The sequence below is a fragment of the Euleptes europaea genome, chromosome 4 (assembly GCF_029931775.1).
Source record: "Euleptes europaea isolate rEulEur1 chromosome 4, rEulEur1.hap1, whole genome shotgun sequence".
Taxonomy (NCBI): domain Eukaryota; kingdom Metazoa; phylum Chordata; class Lepidosauria; order Squamata; family Sphaerodactylidae; genus Euleptes; species Euleptes europaea.
The window spans coordinates 18,769,959-18,775,514 of NC_079315.1; the positions used below are offsets into that span (position 1 = coordinate 18,769,959).

At 47.5% G+C, this 5,556-nt stretch overlaps 1 non-coding gene across 1 annotated transcript; it reads right to left on the minus strand.

Moving 5' to 3' along the window:
• Positions 1 to 2,879: 2,879 nt before the first annotated feature.
• TRNAC-GCA (transfer RNA cysteine (anticodon GCA)) lies at positions 2,880 to 2,954 on the minus strand. Its single transcript has one exon. It is a non-coding gene; the product is annotated as a tRNA-Cys (tRNA).
• Between the last annotated feature and the right edge of the window lie 2,602 nt (positions 2,955 to 5,556).

Genomic DNA, 5,556 nt, shown 5'->3' on the forward strand with positions numbered 1-5,556 from the left:
CTCCCACATGGATGCTGGGCTTCCTTACTTGGCTTCCTTACTGCAGTGTTGTTTTTCAGAGGTGTCTTCATGATATTCTCGATTTGTCCCATATCCATGATTTCCCCTGACGTTGCTGCAAACCTGGTCTGGGACAACCATTTTGGAAAGATTGGTGTCAAAGCACATTTGGACACTGTGTGGATGGGAAAGTGCACATTTTTGCAGGTCCTGCTTACATTGGCACCATTTCCCTGGCCTCAGAGCTTGCAGCCCCTAATCCACCTCCCCCCACCACACACTGGGTGGCTTTTAAAAAAAATATCAAGAATTGCTAGATCGCTTTAGCATTATAACAATCTCTTGCAACAATGCACTAGCTCCCAGCTTAAATTTTTTTAAAGAAAGTAAGTCCCTAGTACTTTTGGCTTTGGAGTTAGAATCATAGAATCATAGAGTTGGAAGCGACCTCCTGGGTTATCTAGTCCAACCCCCTGCACACTGCAGGAAATTCACAACTACCTCCCCCACACACCTCCAGTGACCCCCTACTCCATGCCCAGAAGATGGCCAAGATGCCCTTCTTATAATCTGCCTAAGGTTATAGAATCCGCATTGCTGACAGATGGCCATCTAGCATCTGCTTAAAAACCTTGAGGGAAGGAGCACTTACTACCTCCTGAGGAAGCCTGTTCCACTGAGGAACCGCTCTGTTAAAAAATTCTTCCTAGTGTCTAGGTGGAAACTCTTTTGATTTAATTTCAACCTGTTGGTTCTGGTCCGACCTTCCGTATGATAGCCCCTCAAGTACTTGAAGATGGTTATCATATCCCCTCTCAGTCTTCTCCTCTTCAGGCTAAACATACCCAGCTCCTTCAACCTTTCCTCATAGGACTTGGTCTCCAGACCCCTCACCATCTTTGTTGCCCTCCTCTGGACACGTTCCAGCTTGTCTACATCCTTCTTAAATTGCAGTGCCCCAAACCAAACACAATACTCTAGGCAGAGTAGAGCGATACCATCACTTCGCGTAATCTGGACACTATACTTTTGTTGATGCAGCCCAAGATCGCATTTGCCTTTTTAGCTACTGCTAAAATTGACCTGGATGGCCCAGGCTAGCCTGATCTCGTCAGATCTCAGAAGCTAAGCAGGGTCAGCCCTGGTTAGCATTTGGATGGGAGACCACCAAGGAATACCAGGGTTGCTGTGCAGAGGGTATTACTGGCAAACCACCTCTGTTAGTCTCTTGCCATGAAAACCCCAAAAGGGGTCGCCATAAGTCGGCTGCAAATTGAAGGCATTTTACACACACGCAAAGTTGTAAGAGGAGATGTAAGAGGAGATGCTTGAAAGTGCCATGATGCCACAGGGAAACTGGAATGAAAACCGTTTTCCAGTAGCATCCATACTGGGGCAGGCAAGCCATGCATAAGTGACCAATGTGAAGAGAGGCACCAAATTGGTCTGGAACATAAGAGTCCTGCTGGATCAGTCCAAAGGCAAACCTATTGCAGAGTCCAGTTCTCCCAGCAGATCCCCACAAGCAGACCATGAAGGCAGATGCCCTCTTCCACTGATGCCCTCAGCAACGGGCAATTGTTCAGTGGCAAATTAGCCCTCTAGGGCAATCAGTTGGCCACTCTGTGAAACAGGATTCTGGAGTAGATGGTACCACTAGCAGGGCTTCTCTTACATTCTTATGCCTCGAAGCATGTCCTTGAGACTCAAGGCATATTAGAAAATATAAATAAAATCTCCCACTGGTGGCAAAGAGGGACCTGGCTACCCTGTGGATGTATAGAAATAGCAATCTATAGAACTTCCTGGCCGGTCACAGGTGCGGAAGAGGAAGACTGGAGCATTGGCTCAGTTGTTACACCTTTCCTCAATATGGCCAATTAGAAGTAGTCGCTGTAGACCTGCAGGTAACCCTTTCCATGTAGTAGAGCTTTGGAAATGCAACTGATCAAATTCTTCATAGGATTGCACAATCAATTCCAGAGAAACACTGCAGCTGCTGAGCCAACAGCTGCCTTTAGAAGGAAGAGGAAACGAGAGACAGGAAATCTCACTGAAAGCGGCTCAGAAAAACCCTTCCCAAATCAGATGAACTGTACACAAGTCTCTTAGATAGGGTTGCCAACCTCCAGGTGAGTATGGGGATCTCCCAGAAATACACCAGCTCTCCAGACTACAAAGATCAGTTTTTCTGGAGGAAATGGATGCTTTGGAAGGCGAACCTATGGAATTATGCCCTCCTCTCCCCAAACCCTGCCTTCCTCAGGCTCCACCCCCAAATCTCCAGGAATTTCCTGGCGTGGAGTTGGCAACCCTAATCTTAGGCCAGTATTGCTCCAGGAAGAGGGATTAACATCTGTGACAGCATGTAAGGATTATTAATTTGGCCTGGAACACAAAAAAGAATAGCCTCTGCGCATATGCTGAGTGCCTCTCTCCTTACTGAAGTACCTCTTCCATGTATCTGGGCTTTGGAGGCGAGGCTTCTGCTTGAGGTTGAGCCCAGTTAAATTTCATTTCAGTACTAGACTACTTTTTAAAATAGAAAGGGGGGGGAAACAACTATCTTATATACTCCACTGAGAGGAAGATGCCTACATCTGCAAACATTTTTTTCTCTAGAACAAGAGAAGAGCTATTTTCTCTGTCCTACTACCATGTTACTAGCCCTGATCCAGCAAACCTACCTACCACTTTTCAACCATAAAAGCAAATTATAGTATTTTTTTAATGACAGTATTCATGGACACATGAAGCTGCCTTAGACTGAATCAGACCACTGGCCTATCACAGTCAGTATTGTCTACTCAGACCGGCAGCAGCTCTTCAGGGTCTCAAGCAGAGGTCTTTCACATTACCTCCCACCTAGTCTTTTCAACTGGAGATGCCGGGGATTGAACCTGGGACCTTCTGCATTGCAAGCGGATGCTTTACCACTGAGCCACAGCCTCTCCCCATATATTATTCCCTTTCAATATACCAGCTTCCTGCCGCTTTGCTGGCTCTGTAATGCCAGTTGCTAGGTGGGGCGTGTTTTAGCTGTTCCTCCCCAGGAGCAGAGATCTGCCAAGTCTTGGGAACTAGAGCAGGGAGGAGTAATTGCATACAATTAATGTTTATGTTATAGAACAGTGGTTCCCAACCTTTTTTTGACCAGGGACCACTAGGACTTTTTTGTTCGGTGCAGGGACCCCAAGGTTCAAAAAAAAATTCTGAGAATTTGAAAATAAACTTTAATCATAACTGTTAGTTAAACATTAAACTTAGAATAATATTTGAATATATATATTTATAATAGAGAACTTTTAATTGAAAATATTAATTTATTATGGGTTTATAACTTTGTTTCGCTGACCTTAATTTAGTTCTCGCGGACCCCTGGTTGGGAACCAGTGTTATAGAATGATGGGGTGGGAGGGAAGATCTTATCAGTCCCTTTAACAGAGGCTTATTGGGATGTTATTTGCCAGGTGTCTTTATTTACCTCCATGACATTGAAAAGTTTCAGCTGACTGTTTCCTTGCATTAAGCCTCTGTTAAAGGGACAGGGCAGTGACTTGAAACTTTCGGCCTAGTCAATTACGAATTTACTTTATGTATAGCCCACCTTTCTTCCTGATGGGGAGCCAAAGCAGCTTACATTGTTCTCCTTTCCTCAGGTTTATCCTCACAACAACCCTGCGAGATAGGTTAGGCTGAAAGCGTGTGACCGGCCGAAGCTCACCCAGCAAGCTTCCGTGGCAGAGAGGGGATTCGAACCTGGGTCGCCCAGATCCTAGTCCTATGCTTTAACCACTACACCATGCTGCCTCTGAGGAATTATATTCCTCCGGATACTCACCTTTTTTTCACTTGGTGACATGCTACATTTATTTATTTACCTCGTTTATAGCTCACTTTTCTCTTCGGTGGGGACCCAAAGCAGCTTAAATTGTTCTCCTCTCCTCCCTTTTATCCTTGCAACAACAACCCTGTGAGGTAGGTTAAGCTGAGAGTTCCCCGAGGCCTTGTTATTACCCTAAGCAGAAAGCGGCCGTTTAACTTCATACACACATATTTTAATCTCTTTCTAACGGGATCTGCATGAGTCTGGTTGTTTGGGCTCTCACCACCCTAGAAGACAGGAGAATCCTGGCATCTCCCAAGGTAGCATCTGTCAGCAAAAGATTACAATAAATTATCCCCACACACTCCACATCGTCATAACCGGATTCAGCACAGCCAACGGCTTTCCAGGCCCGTATAATGCCAGACTCGTGATAACAGTCCACCAAGAGAATTTTATTCAATTTGAAGCTAAAAGAAAGAAACTTAACACCATTTTTCTGTTTTCAAGACCACAAAAAACTGAGCCCTGTACACAGATAGGTGTGGAAACATGTACAATCCAGGTACAGTGGTGTCTGCTGGATTTTTCTTTCTATGGTCATTGAGTAACTCCCACCTTACGCTCAACACATTTACAGCTCAAACATGCGATTTAAAACCTCCATTTATCCAGATACCGGGCCTCTGGTTTTATTTTTACACTGTACACTTGTCGGCTCTTAAAAACAGATGCATACACAACATGTGCAGGATATTCACTGTAATATGAACAGAGCAACAAGCAGGGTTGCCAGCTCTGGGTTGGGAAATACCTGGAGATTTTGGGGGCAGGGTTTGGGGAGGGACTTCAATGCCATAGAATCCAATTGCCAAAGGGGCCATTTCCCCCAGGTGCTCTGATCTCTATTGGCTGGAGATCAGTCGTCATGGTGGGAGATCTCCAGCTACTACCTGGAGGTTGGCAACCATAGTTGGGAAATACCTGGATATTTTGGGGGGGGGTGGAACCTGGGGAAGGTGGGGTTTGGGGAGGGGAGGGACCTCAGCAGGGTATAATGCCCTAGACTCCACTTTGCAGCGTGGTCCTTTTCTCCAGGGAAACTGATCTTAGTCACCCGGGGATCAACCGTAATAGCGGGAGATCTCCAGGTGCCCCCTAGCAGTTGGGACACCCTAGCTACAAGTCGTTGTGTAAGGCCAGCAAGCGACACGTGTGAATGCGCCCAACGCTAATCTCTTCCAGGATGTGCATGCTTTCTTATGAGATTAATTGAATGGGCATCACTAAACAGATCCAAGCCACGCCCCTTTTCTCCCTCTCAGCAGCCAAGGCACTCCAAGCACAGCGCGGGGGGGGGGGGAAGCGCGCTGATTGGCCACGCCGCTTCTCCGAGGCGCGCGGAGAGACGGGGAGGTGGGGGGAGAGAAGAGCAGTCACGTTGGTTCGGCAGCGTGTCTCCTAAAGCCCGCCTCCCCAGAGCGGCGATTGGCTCCCGGACGCCCTCCTGTCCTCCTTTGGTTGGCGGGATCTCGCCGCCGCTCAGAGAACTTCCCGGGGACGTGAGGAGAAAAGGGGCGGAGGGAAAGGGTTGAAGGGCTGGGGGGAAAGCGGCTCGCGGAGGCCGGAAGTAGTAGGTGCCGCAGCCGCCTCGGGATCCGTTGAACGGCCGAGTCCGCCTCGAGCGCCGCTTCCTCTCGTCCGTTGGTTCGGTTGGCTCCGCCCCCTTC